Raw genomic sequence first — 15300 nt, 5'->3', positions numbered from 1 at the left:
AGGCCTCTCCCACACAGCAGAGCACTAAAGGAGGCTCACTACGTCTTTATGTCCTGGGATGTCTGTCCAGGGCCTTCCTTTCCAGGATCATTGCTCCTAATAAAGGTGCCTGAGCTGGGTGGCATGTCTCCTGTGCTGAGGAGCTGCTGGGAGTGATGAGGTCCAAGGCTCTGGGAGGCCCCCAAACTTGATGCAGAGTCTGCTCTGGCCAGAAGGGGGCAGCACACTGGCTTCAAGGAGGAGGCCTGGGGAAGCGTTCCATGTGATGACAACCAGGCCCAATGTGGTGAGGGTGGGTGGGGTTGGGGAGAATGACACGGGCAAAAGCTCCAGGAAACGCAGGCTGGCGTGATGCCTGCAGCAAGCCTGCTCTCTTGCCTCAAACCACAAGCCAGCAGAGGCGTTTCAGGATTTACACTTCAGTTCATCACAAATACTGACAAGTTTCCACCTTTTAATTGCTTGAGAAAAAAACTTTTTAGAGTGCTGACGTAGAGGCCAGGTCCACCCCCAGGTTCCTGGCACCTCACCCACAACTGCACCCTGCATCTTTCATGGACCTGCCCAGAAGATGGCCACAGTCCATGGCTCAGAGAAGCTCATTACTCCCCACCCAATGCAGCCAGCCTGGGCATTCCAATGGCCTAGGCCTTGCAATAAACTTTGGGAGCTGCCCCCTGAGACTGGCACCCAGTTCTGAGTACCCCACCTAGAGAGCATCTTCTGCCTAAGTGACCACTGTGAACAGGCTGGTTCAGTAGTTAGGCAGCAGATTCACGAGGGGCAGCTCTGGTTCCATCCCTTCCTCCGAGACTTGTTCACACTCTGGACCTCAGTTTCCTCGCCTGGGGAATGGGTCCCACAGATCCTGTGTGGGCCATACGGTGAGGTGATAGACAGGCTTACTCCGGGATGCTAGGACTCCCCTGGCAACACCTTGATCAATCACACTGGAATCGGGGAAGTCTCAGAGGAGCGCTTTGGAAAAGCCCCTGCTCGACACCAGGCAAGGCTTTCCCATCACATTCTCACAGGTCTGGTAGATGCTCCATCATTCCCAGCACCCTTAGCAGAACTGCATCCCCACAGTGACAGAATCTGATCCAAACCGGATTCCATCCTATCTCCACACAGAGCAATGCTGCCCGCCAAGCTTCCCAAGGCCCCATGCCCAGACCACTGTCCCTTCTGAAGGACATCCTCCATTTCCTCACAGTCTGGCTTCCTTTGGATTCCTCCCCTCAATGCTCTTGGGTTCAGGGATCTCTCTAAGCTCATCCTCTGCATGGCCATTGTCTGTCTGATGTCTGTCCAGGATGATGTCACTATCAGATTTTTCTCAGAGGCCTTGTTTATGTCCCAGTAGCTGGTGCTCCAATACTGCACGGCACTCAGTTCATGGTGCTCACTTGCCAAATGAAACCATCTAGACCAGTAATTCTCAACCTTTGGGGGGGGGGGTCACATGACCCTCTCACAGGGGTTGCATGTCAGATCTCCTGTATATCAGGTATTTATATTGCAACTCATAATAGTAGCAAAATTATAGTCGCAAAGTAGCAATGAAAATAAGGTGATTAGGGCGTCACCTTATAACATGAGGAGCTGCATTAAGGGTCGCAGCAGTAGGAATGTTGAAAGCTGCTGATCTTGACCCAAGTACCCACCTTCTCCATCTTAGGAGGGGGAAAGGGTTCTCTTTACATGAATGATGTCCTTGAAGCTATGTATCATGGAGCAGGCACTAATTCTTCCCTGGGAGAGCTTTCCCTCACAGTGTCTGCGTCGGTAAAACAAGAACACTCTGCTGGGACAGCAGGCGCTCATACCTTGCTCCCGAGCTTTCTGCTGATCCTCTGAAGGCCGTAGAATAAAGCCAGGGACAAAATCTACCAATAACTTGTCAGCATGCCTGGAGGCAAGTCTCTGAGATCAGAGTCAAGCTGACCACTGGTTGGACAAAGAATGCAACCAAACGTAGGGTCTTCCCAGGTCCAGCCTGCTCTACCTCTCCAACTCCCAGCGGCTGAGAGGACAGAGCTCCCAGCCACCAGCCCCACCAGACCCTCCCAGGGAAACCTACAATGAAGCTAAAGTATGGGATGAGGAAGACAGAGAGGATTCTGCTCACGGCTGGATGGGGGAGACCCGGGAATCTTTCTGTGTGCCGAGGCTATAAACTTGGTGGCTCACAGCTGCCTATACCACAGTTAATATTCTGTCCTCTTTATGGAGACACTGGGGTAGCCTGAAAGTCTCACAGTTCCAGGGCCCTAGAAGGCAAAGCTGCCAAGGTTTGTTCAGAGCAGCCCCAGGGCCCACCCCTAGACAGAAAGTCCACCCACCGTGAGGACAGCAGTGCCGGGTCCCAGTCTCTGTAGACAAGGCGGGGCTCTGGGTAGGAGGTCAGGGGCCTGGTGGTCACACCAGAAGACTCTGGCAAGAAAGCAGAACTCCGGGCCTCAGTTTCCTCCTTGAGAACTGAGAAGTCCCACGAGCTGTCTGGCTCGGCACGGAGGGTGCAGGCTTCACCACAGTCGCAATGAAGCAAAGACGGGTGATCCTGAAGAGACGGAGTCCCCATCTCTCATGCTCAGTGTTACTCCCGCGCCCAAGGGAGGTATTCAGAGCACCCCTGTCTATGGACAAATCCCACACCTGAACCCCAGGATCCAAGCCGGCATCACCCTCTATCTGGGTCTGCCTATTAATAACCTGTGGAAGTCACCTCCTCTGAGTCACATCCTTGTGACACCCATTCCACCAGACACAGTGACACATCGGCCAGCACCAGGAAGCAATCTGAGGATCGCACAGTGTCTCAGAGAGAGGAAAGCTTGTGCAAAGGCTTGGGATCAGGACGAGAGACAGCGCACACGCCTTCAGACCTACAAGACTGAAGTGCCATTCTCAGGGCACAGTACCCGGCTGAGGCAGACAGGGTCTAAGCACTGGGGCCGAGGCACCAAGCAGGCCTACGCTCCAGTCCCATCTTTGTCCCTTGGTGCTAATGCAAGTCACTTACTGAGAACGGGACTCTGAGGACCAAACCAAAGGGCTCACAAGGACTCTGTCACAGGCGTTTGGCCCAGTACTAGTGCCAAAGTCCTTGGGGTGAGGGCACCCTGCTGAGCTCTGATTCCCAGCACTAGGGCACAGAGACAATGAGGGAACACAGTGGGCATATTGTGTGTGGCCATGAAGTTCATCCTGGGGTGGGGGGGTGAAGTGAGGAAGGCAGTCAGAGATCCACCCCCATGGCTTCATGCCAGAGCCATGTGCAGAGGTCAGGGGTCAGCTCTGGCACACTGAGTGAGTACCTGATGTGTCCTGGTCTGGAGCCACTGTACCAGACCTCCCACAGTCTGGTCTATCTGTTGGGGACTCCCAGGATAGGTCTCCAGAGACACCAGCCCTGATCTCTGTGGTTGCGAGTGGCCGTGGCCTGCTCCAGCATCTGTTGCTCAACACTCCGGTATTTCTCACAGCACATCGGCCTCCTTGGGCAACACAGAATCAACAGGCTCCCTGGATCTGCTCAGCCTGGATGAGTTCCAGTGCCCAGGGCCACCAAGGCCCTCATTCTTAGCTTCTCTGTACCCTATGGATTCCTGAGGTTATTCTGGTCCCTGTCCAGCCTGCCGCAGGTAGGGCCCATTCAGGCTGAGTCAGCAGACAACCCCCCACCCCGCCTGCACACTCTCCACATGGGACCTTCAGGTCTGTCTTAACCCACAGGATCTCTTCCCCGTCCCCAGACGGAGTCCCAATTGTTTGATGATGCTGCTTAATTTTTATTCTCTTAGTTTATTTTATTCCTCAGTCTCTTGGATTTTATCACTTTTTATTCCTTAGCTTTTGCTGTTTGTTCTCTATGATAGTGTGGTTACACACACACACACACACACACACACACACACACGCATGACAAGAACTCTACCACTCAGATGTACCTGTAAACCCCATTTCTGTGGTGCAAAGTCTTGCTATGGTGTCCAGAATGCCCTGGACTCGACCCTCCCTAGTGGCTGAGACAGTAGGTGCACACCTCTGCAGCAAGTTACCCCTTAGGAAATTCTTAGGTCTCCTTTTAAGGTAACACTTTGCCCTCTCATTGGGTTCCTCTTGGGGTCAACCACACATCAAAGGTAGCACAGAGCCTCTATTGGGGTCTCAGTAGGAAGAGGCCATGGGGAGCTGCGGTAATCAGATCTAGGTCTCAAGATGGATAGTCAGAGGAGAGAGAGAGAGAGAGAGAGAGAGAGAGAGAGAGAGTCAGAACAGAGGGAAGGGACTAGGGGACACACAGGAATGGATGTGGAGAGGGACCAAAAGCAGGAAGGAGGTGCAGGCCAGACCCTGGCTTGCGGAACTGAGAACTGCTTGTTCCTCCTCATCTGGGAACACAAGGCCTCAAAGGCCTGGTGGTGGACACCATGACTCACAGCCTATTGCTGGCTCCTGTCCTCACCCTCCAGTGTGGGCCCAGCTGTCCTAGCCATTCCCAGACACCCTCACACTACCCCATTGTTCGGAGGCCTTTGTGGGCGGGAGAGGGACCCAGACCTGGCTTCTTCTCAGCACTTTGGTCTAGTCTTTGGCAGTCAGAAGAGGCCAGTCAGGGGGAAGGGAGGGTCTCCTCTCTACCCACCCAAAGGCCCTACCTGTCTCCTTATGAGACCAGGCTTCCTACGCCCCACGCTCTCCTGCCTTGAGACACCCTGCCTCAGCCGCAGCAGCAGGCAGCTGTTAAAGGTGACTGAGCTTGGCCTCAGGGTTCAAGGTCTTCACCCAGCACCCTGACATCCTAGCCACTTTCCCTCTGACCCTTGACCTCCCCGTCCATCCTTTCTAAAACACTTTCACCTGGCCTCCCAACCCAGGTCAGATGCCCCATGTTCAGGCTGGTGACAGTGCCTTCAGGATCCTCAGGCAGCAGGTGGGGAGGCTTCTGAAGACAGAGGGCCTCTAATGGCGTTTATGTCCCATCCATTGTTCCCTGAGCCTGATTCTTCAAGCCCTCCTGCAGAATGGAGACGTGTCCAGTCTGAGTCCTTGACCACCACAGCCTCAGATCCATGTTAACCCCAAGTCCTGTGCTCTCCTGTGCACAGACTCCCTGTTCCCAGTGTGGCAGTGCCTGGCCTTGTTACCTGTCCCCCATATCACCCCCACTCCGCTCCGGAAGCTCCCGGAAGTAAGATGGCTTCTAGTGGTCAGCAGAGCTCAGGTCTAAGCCTCCACGTGGCAGTCTCTCTTCCTGGGTACAGACTGTCCGTAGGGGCTGAGGCACAGCTCTGTCAGTGTTGTGGACACAGCCTCAGGAAGTCAAGTCTGTCTCTCTCCTCCTGAGAGAGACCTAGCTGCCATCATCAGCAAAAAGAACCCCAGCCTGGGCTGTGTGGGGAGCAAGCTGGGCTGGACAGAGTCTGAGCCACTAGCCCCAGTCCTCACCAGGTTTGCTCCCTGTCCAAGGGTCCCTCTGTGGCACCTTACCCCCTCCCTAGTTACTTTACCTCTCTCTCCCCACAGGCCTGCTTTTTCACCTACAGTCACACTGCTCCCCAGTTTCCTCAGGGGCTACTGCCCTAGGGTGGGGAGATTGAGATGGTCTCCAGACTCCAAAGTGAGTTTTGTTTTCCCAGTCTTTGAGACAGGCTCTCACTATGTAGCCTCAGCTAACCTACAACTTGCTATGTAAGCCAGATTGGTTGCAAGGTTGTAGCCATCCTCCTGCTTCTGACTTCTAAGTGCTAGGGCTAGAGGGATGTAGCACCATGCCCATCTCAACGTGATCCTTAAAAACACAAACCATAGGACTCCCCCAAGGAGATAGCAGTCAGCCAAGCACTGTCCACACAAGCATGAGGGCATGAATTCAGATCCTCAGCCACCCACATGAAAAACCAGGTGAGGAGGTGTACAACTGTGATCCAGCACTGGAGGGCGGACAGAGACAGCGGGATTACAAGGCCTGTCAACCAGTCAATTTAGCTGACTTGCCAAGCTCCAGGCCCAGTGAGAGACTCTGTCTCAAGAAATAAGGTAGAAAATGATACAGGAAGACATCCAGCACCAACCTTGGCCTCCACATCCATGTACACAAATGTACACATGGGTTTCCCTACAAAAATATAAAGACACAAGCAAACATACACACAAAAATCACAAACACAACCTCAGTGCTCCCAGGACCCACACTGGCCAGTACCATTCCTTTCTCCCCGCTTCTGACCAGCAATCCATTTCCTGCCCCCACTCCACAGGGTACTTCATGTACCATTGGCGGTCCAGAGTGGGCTGAGGCCTGGGCCTGGAGTGGATCTCTTCCTGTGTCTCTGGACCCCAACCCAGGCTGCTCCCTTGACGCCCAGCGGAAAGAACCTTGATTGTGGAAGGGATGTCTGAGGCAGGGCCCAGAGGTGGGGACAGGAGAATGGCCTTTCTCAACCCTCTTCCTCCTCAGGCAACTTCCTGTCTCCGGAGTGGGCACAGCCACTGCCAACCACAGCACTTCATCCTTCTGGTGACATCTTTGAGAAAATGGGAAGACTGGTGTCAGAGATTGAACTTTCCTGAAGCTGGGGGTCTCAGGGCTGAGCTCTGTCCAGTGGACACAACGGCAGACTCCACAGTAGGCAAAACCAGAGCCAGGCCCTCTAGTCAGAGCACGTGCCTCAGGCCAGGCCCCACTTCCTTGGGCAGCCATAGCCTTGGGTCCGAGAGGGAAGGGCTCAGTTCTAGAGAAGCCTGGAAGGCCGGTTTGTTCCAGATGGCTCCTGCCCTGAGGTTCCACCCCGGAGAAGCTCCCTCTCTGTAGAAGTCCCAGCCCTGGCACGTGCTAGGCTCAAAAGCTAGAATGGGGCCCCCTGGAGCTGTGCACTCACCCCACAGGTAGAATTGGACAGACAAGCAATACGATTGGGCAGGAATCCCTAGGGAAGGTGGCCAGCCGGAAGCACAACATGAAGTCCTGAGACGTGGCGGGTGCAAGTCACAAGGTAGTTTCAGGCCGAGGCCTGACTCTCAGCACCTTTACCTCTAGTCAGTGGGGAACCTGGACAGCCTGACACCAACTATGGAGGTCCTCAGGCCCTGCACAGATCAAGTTTCCACTGGGTCACTACTATGTATCCCAACCCATCATACACCCCATGAGGCTAGGCCTTTTATGCCTGCGCTATACAAAGCGTGAAGGACCCCAGCTCACACAGCATGGTCTGATAGAAGCTATCTGAACCAACCCGACCCCAAGAGGCCATTAATAGGTTTCTAGAGATTTCTGATAAAAAGAAGGTAATGGCAACAAGGAGCTGAATCCCTCACTCCGCCATGGTCAGACCCAGGCAGTTGGCCTCGGACCTGCCTGCCCGGGCCAGGCCTCAACACAGTTTGCCTAGACATCAGGTCAATGTCAATCACTTCCCTCTTCCAGAAAGGAGCTCCCTTTCCTGGATTCAAATGGGTGTGTGTGTGGAGGGGAGCAGACAGGGTCAAAGGGCGCTTATGCTGTGCCTCTTCCTGCTCAGTGTCTGGCACTGTGCTTTCTAGGGCTGAGCTCCCCAAATCTGCCAGCTCAGGATTCCAGGCTAGCTTTTCCAGATGCCAGCTCACCCCACTCTCCTAATGGTTGCAAATTCCACCTTCCCCCGGGGCCTCTTACAGGTTCTAGTTCTTGGGGTCAGCACCTAAGAAGCCTCTGGCAGGCAGCTTATGGGAGACTTCAATTTTGGCCTCAATGTGTATCTTTTTCCTCTTTTTATTTTTTTAAGATGAGAGTGTGAACATGATCGTCCACTACCACAAATTATGAAGTCCCTACATTTGGGGAAGCTGCAGGGGTCAGCACATCTAAAGGACAATGGCTAAGCCTTGCCCCAGGAAAACCACCTTCATGATCACGGTACCTCCCCTTCCAGGGACTGTCAATGTGTGTCTCTGAGCAGGCGCCGTCGCAGAGAAGGGCACTGTTTCAGTTTAGGGCAGGGCCACATGGTTGTTCAGGGCTTGGCAAATGTTCTTTCTACCAGAAAGAAGTCCCTGCCGAGCTGGGCAGTGGTGGTGCACACCTTTAGTCCCAGCACTTGGAGGCAGAGACAGGCGGATCTCTGTGAGTTCGAGGCCAGCCTGGTCTACAAGAGCTAGTTCCAGGACAGGCTCCAAAGCTTCAGAGAAACCCTGTCTCGAAAAACCAAATAAATAAATAAATAATAAAAATAAAAGTCCCTTGTCTCCCAACCTGTCCTGCTGCTGAATGAGACCAGGCTTAGGGGTGGCTGGGTCCCTGAGGCTGAGTGGCAGATAGTGGCCATGGGAGGGGCTGTGGCAGAAACTAGAGAGGTTTGTGAGAGGCCCCAGCACGAGAACCCACTGCTGTCTGGGTGGAAAGTCTGCCAGCCTAGGTGGCACAGCTTCCAGGATGACAGGGCTGTGTTTGTCTTCAGCACTCAATGGAGAGTTGAGTGTAGGTGAGAGGAGGGGCAGACCAACTTCAAAGAACCTGGCAGAATCCTGCACCACCACTGCCAGCAGCTGCCCAACCCACCCAGCCTGCAGGAACTGCCCTGCTCAGGAAGGCCCTGTACCTCTCACTTTGAGGCCAACACACAGAGTCCCCTATCGCCCGAGTTCCTGATGGGGGGAGGGGGTGGACAGATAGGTCATGGCAATACAGTTATGAGGAGGCACATGGCGCAGGAGCAGGACAGGCAAGAGGACCCCTTGATCACTATCCAGATAATTATGTCTTTAACAACAATTCCTTCTCAGAGAGCATGGTGGGATGGGCCAGACACTGAGGTACTGCTTCTCCCGGCAATCCTTGTCCTCACACCTGTGGGCCTGACCATTCCTATGGCCCAGGCTTGGCTTTGGGCCCGGTACGGAGAGCACACAGCACGTGAGGGAGGGACATTAGTTCGGATAAGCAGCCCTCTGAAATGGAGTCTGCCAGTGTCACAGAGGCAGGGAACAGGATGGAGTGGCAATTCCCAGATCCTTCCCCCCTCCCATCCAGGTATCAGATGAACTCTGAGTGCTGCTCTAGGCTTCCAAAGCTATGAGGCAAAGCTGGCCAGCCCAGCATTCTAGGCCCCCAGACTAGCCCTGGCCTCCTCCCACCCTGTGGAGTAGGCAGCTGTAAGGGCTTGGCCATCTCCTTACCTGCCTCAGCATGGTTGGTAGGCCATAGCGAAAGCCCAGGGTATGGGGACAGGTGTATTGCTTCTCTTTGTTATACTTTTTTTATATACCTTTTTGTTTTGTTTTATTTTTTTCATGACAGGGTTCCTGAGGGTCCTGTCTCACTCTGTAGATCAGACTGGCCTCAAACTAAGAGATTCATCTGCCTCTGCCTCCCGAGTGCTGGGATCAAAGGAGTGCACCATCACTGCCCAGCCAGGGACAGCTGTCCTTCCAATACCACAGAACAGATTATAATACCCTGAGGTACCGACTGGAGAATCCCCCAAAATAGACCTGTTGACTGTTCAGGGACAAGAGCATGAATCCCCACCTCAGGCCTGAGGACATTGCCTTGAGAGGGCATCTCAGAGGCCTGTGACACTTGAAGTTTGAGGGAATTCTCATTTAAATATCCCATGAGCCAATCCTGATGTGATCCCATTTCACAGGGAAGGTGCTGAAGCCCCCAAACACAAGCTGGACAAGGCCTGGAACACGGTTCTGTCACGGTTCTGTCTCGGTTCTCGTGACAACTCCGTGCCTTTGGTGCTCAGCCTCTGCTCTGAGAACCCCAGAAAACCAGCCTGAGCTGGCTCAGCCCTGGGCCATGAGGGAGCCCAGCTCTGGTCATGGCATGCATAGCACCAACCTGGCAGATTCCAGGCCAACAACCACACCCCCATCTGCAGGCTCAAGCAGGCAGACACCCTGCACCCGACTCAGCTGCCTAAAGTAGGCGTGTTTGGTTGTGGGCCACCCCAGCATGCCCAGCCTGTGTGTGCAGTAAACGTGATTCACAGGGAAGCAGGCAACAGTTCTCGGAATCGGAGTTTGACCCTTGAGCACGGGAGTGTATGCCACAAGGGTGCCTGTTAGCTGACCTCTCCAGGTGACTGCCCCAAGTGATCAAGCCAACACTGTTCCTGGAAGCCAGCTAGCAAAAATCACTCAGGTATGCCTGGAACCATCCGCGGCCAGTTCATGGGGATCAAGGAGTTGCCTCTGGATCCTGGGGCCAGTGATTACAACACGGAGCAACAGGAAGTCCAAACATTTGGTGTTGGAACCTCAGAAGTCAGGGTGAAGAAGACAAAGGTAGCTGGGATGGCTTCTGGGCTCCCATGATGGCCCTCAACCTGAAGACCAGGTGGCTTTCTGTCTCGTTCCTATTTTCCCTGGGGTTCATGGGTAGGGGTGGGGGTGGGGGACTGACACTGAGCCCAGGCCCAGTCACGTGACTCTGAACCTTCACATTGCTTTACAGAACAGAAAAGCAAGAGTTGAGAAGTATAATTTGGAGCTGGAGAGATGCCTTAGAGGTTAAGAGCACTGACTGTTCTTCCAGAGGACTCAGGTTTAAGTCCCAGCACCCACATGGTAGCTCACAACTGTCTGTAACTTCAGTTCCAGGGGATCCAACCTCACACAGACGTATATGAGGGCAAAACATCAATGTACATAAAATAAATAAATCATTAACTTATAATTATAATTATAAGTATAATTATAAGTATAGCTGGGTGCTGGTGGTGCACGCCTTTAATCCCAGCATGGGGAGACAGAGAGATGGACAAATCTCTGTGAGTTCAAGGTCAGCCTGATCTATAGAGCTAGTTCCAGGACAGCCAGGGCTGTTAAACAGAGAAACCCTGTCTCAAAAAAACAAAACAAAACAAACAAATAAACAAAAAACCAAGTATAATTTGCCTGGAGGCCCAGGGCCGTGGTCATGACAGCAGGCAGCAGTATTTCTCTGGGCTTCATCTTCATCTTCACTGCCCCCTAGGCACAGGCTGACGGGCAGAGAGGGAGGTGGAGGGAGAGCCTGGAAGGTTCCCACAGCTCCTAGGCACCCCATTCATGGAACCATCTCCAGTGCATTCCTTGGGTGCCCAGACAGCACCATGGAGGACTCCTGAGGCCCAGCAGGTACCTAACTCTCAGAGGCAGTCTCTCAGGTTTGGAGAGTGTGTTTTCTTGCTCTCCAGACTTCTCCATGCTCTCACTATGCCTGGTACACACAGGGCACTTAGGTCAATGACCTCCCTGGCGTGTCTGTCCCTACCTAACAGTTACGTGTCCAGCCCATAAGCCTTGCCTTCCTGGCCTTAAGTTCCCCATCTTCTCTGCCCGGGCTGCCCACTTCCCCTGCCAAGCAGGGTTAGAATAGAGCCCTACATTTCTCTGCCCAGGGAATACGGAGGACATGAACCAGCCAGACGATGACAGGAAGGTAAGGCCTGTCAGAATCTCTGACCCTTGGTCCCCTCATAATGGAGCTTTGAGGAGAGAACCCACACTGGCCAATCCTTGTAGACACAGGTGTTTGCCCGCAAGACCAATGCAGGCAGGAACCTGGAAACCTGTCCTTTGCCCCAGGCCTCTCCAGGCTTGACCTCACACAACCTCAACCACAAGCAGAAATGGCCCATTGTCCCTGTGTGACAAGAACACACAGAGGAAGCACTCCCAGGATCTGAGTATCAGCTACACACCACTAGCAGACAATGGGCACTCATAACCACCCTTGGGTAGAAAGTGATTCCCAGTCCTGTTACAGATGTCGTGGAGGTTCAGCAACAGGAAACAAACACATGACGAATATCATGTAGCTGGATTTGAACCCAAGACCCCAGCCTGAGTTTATGCTCTTCCTTCTCCCTGTATGACTAAAGCAGGTGATTCTGACTCTCTGAATCGCCTGGGCTTCCTATCCGTGGGCTTACATGTGCACATGCACGCATACAGGGGCAACGAGACGCTGGGGGTTGACTCAGCCCTCCACTTCCTCTATCCATGTGAATAGGAGGGGCCAAGACAGTTCTGGAGTCTACCTGCCTTCCTTCTGTATTTCTTAGCCCAGCCTCCTGAGTGGGGGCTTCTGTATAACTCTATAGGGGACACCCCCAAAAGGCTAGACTCTTTGGACTCCCCTCCTGCCAGGTGGTTTTGCCCATCAGAAACTACCCTTTCATTTCGTCCCCTCTGCCAGGGTCTGTTTCCATCCAGAACCCAGGACCAGGTCCCAGAGAGACAGAGGGGCATGGGAAAGGAGGTGGACAGATCTGTGGTTCTCAACTCCTTGGGGCCACTCCTGGGACCCTAGAGTGGAGAGCTGGATCTGAGGCCACGGACTGGGATTCCCTGCCAGGAAAAGAACACAGTCCAGCTCCTCCTCTGGTCCAGAAGGACCTAAGCCACTGAGTGAGGGCTGGCATTCAGCTAGGCCATACAGAGTTGGCACAGGGACCTGAACCAGGACTCCGAGCCCCGGACCTAACCCCTGGACCCATTCTGTTGTGAAACAATTCTGTGCATTTCCCCATTGACCCAGCAGGTGACAGTTCCAGAGCCGCTTCAAGTGGGATTTCATGCCAGAGGTCCCCACAGTGCCCCAGTCAGGGTGGTGTGTCAGGACCGCTTACTGGGGTCACATGTCTAGGCGGTACAGAACCACCAGTATCAAGCAAAGAACAAACAAAAGCTCCAACCGGGCTTTCAACCGATTAACAGCCAAGGCGCAGGGCTGCAGGAAGGGTGGGCTGCAGGGCGGAGGTGGAGACCCACATGTCGGCTAACCTACAACTCTCGACCACTCCTCCATTCTCTCAGAGAGTCATTCTTCCTCAAGATCTGAAAACTCCCCACACCCCGCCACTCGTGCATCAGTCAGCGTGAATCAGCTCTAACAGGTGGCTTTTCTCTCAAACTTCTCTGACGAAAGGAAAGTTTGTATTACCAGGAGGGAATGGAAGAAAATTAGCCTTTTGAGTCTTGGAAGCCTCTCTAGATGGGCCCTGTAGCGGGTGCCAGAGAAGCCGGAGGGACACAGGACACCACTTCACCTCCTGGACTGAACCGCCCAGACTTAGGACTAGGATGCCGCCGCTGTTTACCCCACTCCCACCCCACGGCGGAACACAGGTTCAAAGGAGCCAGGCAGGTCTCTGAGACACAACTGCGCCGCCCATGTCCATGTCCCGTCCCGAGACCCATGCGATGCCTTACCCGCCGGTTCCCAGCCCACGGGCTCTGCGTCCGGGAGGCGGATCCCTGCTCTGCTGCCCAGCTTTGCGGCGGGCTGACCCGGCAGCCAGGCGCTCCGGCGTAGGCCCCGCCTCCGAGTTGCCCCCCCCCCGCACCCCCTTCCCCCCGCGCCGCCAGCCCCCTCCCAGATTCAGGTCCCGCCCACGCCCTTTCACTCCGCCCCACCCTGGACTTGTTTCTCTTGCTTCTCAACTTGTTCCCTCCCCTTCTCTGGCAACGTAGTACAGTGCAGGCTATGGCAGCGCAGGAGATTGGTTGGTGTACTAAGATGCGGGGGGTTTGTAACCAGCAAACTGTAGATGCTCGCTAGATCTAAGTTAATGACTACACACACACACACACACACACACACACACACACCCACCCACCCCTTCTATCTAGTGGCCTCCTTCAGAATCTGTCTTCTGGCTGCAAACTTGCTGGGTGGGTCTGACTCAAATCCAGGCACCAGGGAAGGACACCTGGTCACCTGGCCACCTGGTCACTAACCCCTCAAGAGTCAAGGAGGGTTTGCTGGGAACCTCTGGAATCTTACTGGGGATTTTTCAGCTATGGCCAGTGCTGGGTTCCAGTGCTGTAGTCAAGGACACAAGATCCCCTATGCACATTCACTAAGGACTTTGACTCAGCCCATTTGGCCCATCTGTAGACCTGAAGGACCCCATTTAAGGGGCAGGGACCTGGAGAGCCGTGGTTTCCTCGGAGATGACTTCCTGAGGGAGCCCTGAGACCAGGCGGGAATGTGAACCTGGAGTGGAGCCAGGCTTGAGAAAAGTGGAACCTTCCAAAGAGAAGGCTCACTGCTTGGGGGTCAGAGAGGGAATTATCCCCAAGGGAACTGACTCGAGGTCCTAGATTCAGAAGCTACAGGCCAAGGGAGGACAGGCTCTGACTGGGGGCCAAAGGGAGCTGCCCAGGTGTGGGGGACCCAGCAGCTGCAGAGACAGGGGCTCCGCTGGCTGCTCCAGACCAGGCTGAGGCTGGAGGAGCTGGGTATGAGTCATTCACCCTGAGCTATGGGGGACTTGGGGAACATCCAGACCTTGGGGGGGGGGCGGGTGTTGTAGCTGCACAAATGTGGGTCACGCCTCTGTCCACCTGTTCCAGGGCTGCTCAGGTCCAAAGGGCCCACGCTCAGCCCCTCCACTTAGCTCTTCGATGTGAAGCATCCTTGCAGGCAGAGAGGTTACTGGGTGTAGGGGAAGTGGCAGAGGCCATAAAATTAGATGGCTGAGCATCGAGACCAAATATAGAGAGGCTGGTGCCCAATAGGAAAATACCAGAAAATCTGGAGAAGTTTCAGTCAACAGGTGATGGGATGCAGTCCACCCGCCAGGTAACTGAGAGAGGAGCAGGAAGTGTGCCCAGAATCCTGGCTCTTCGGCCCTCAGATACACACTCTGTCTCTGGTCCCAGGGCTCACACCGCTTGCCCACAGCTTAGTACTCAAGGATCCGAGTGGTAAGGAGGCAGGTGCTGACTGGCTAAGATGCCCACCCTCTGGGGTACCCATCATGCCCCCATCTCTAGATGCCCAGGTATCACTTCTGAGTAGCTGAAGCTACCTGTGACCCTCTTCTATTTTGATTTTGAAACAGCGCTTCACATTGTAGCCCTGGCTAGCCTGGAACTCTATGTAAACCAGGCTGGCCTGGAACTCACGGAGATCCTCCTGCCTCTGCCTCCCTAGTGCTGGGATTAAAGGCGTGCACCACCACCGCCCGTAATTTTTTCCTTGTTCTTTGTTTCTGACACAGGGTCTCACTCTGTAGTCCAAACTGGAACTCACTTTGTAACCAGGCTGGCCTCAAACTCGTGACAATCTTTCCACCTCAGCCTCCTGAGTTCTGGATTACAGGTAGAGCAGCCATCCCCAGCTATATCTGAAACCCTTTGTCAACAGAACACTAGCAACTGACATTCAACATAGCCCTGGGTTGCTTCACCTCCTGTAGAGAAGGCCATGAGCAGATCGCTGGGCTGTTTGGCCCTGAATTCTGCACTTTCAGCCCTGCCTCTGTCCCCTGATGTCTCTGTCTCACACAGTTGCCTCACTCCTGAGACTTGGCT

General features: G+C 54.1%; 1 protein-coding gene and 1 non-coding gene across 2 annotated transcripts in view; both read right to left on the bottom strand.

Moving 5' to 3' along the window:
* Positions 1 to 13306, bottom strand: part of LOC121459877 (SH3 domain-binding protein 2) — a 37278-nt gene extending 23972 nt beyond the window's left edge. Inside the window, exon 1 of the mRNA XM_041669959.1 lies at positions 13192 to 13306. The gene's annotated coding sequence lies outside the window, so the exon portion shown is untranslated. The remainder of the gene's footprint in view (positions 1 to 13191) is intronic.
* On the bottom strand, positions 7770 to 7926 carry LOC121459928. The gene has a single exon (XR_005976000.1). It is a non-coding gene; the product is annotated as a U1 spliceosomal RNA (small nuclear RNA).
* Positions 13307 to 15300: the final 1994 nt, after the last annotated feature.

The sequence above is a fragment of the Microtus oregoni genome, unplaced genomic scaffold, assembly GCF_018167655.1.
Source record: "Microtus oregoni isolate MIOR12 unplaced genomic scaffold, Mior012 000019F_ref0000042, whole genome shotgun sequence".
NCBI classification, from domain to species: domain Eukaryota; kingdom Metazoa; phylum Chordata; class Mammalia; order Rodentia; family Cricetidae; genus Microtus; species Microtus oregoni.
The sequence above is the reverse complement of the archived record's forward strand: the minus strand, read 5'-3'. Positions and strand labels throughout refer to the sequence as shown.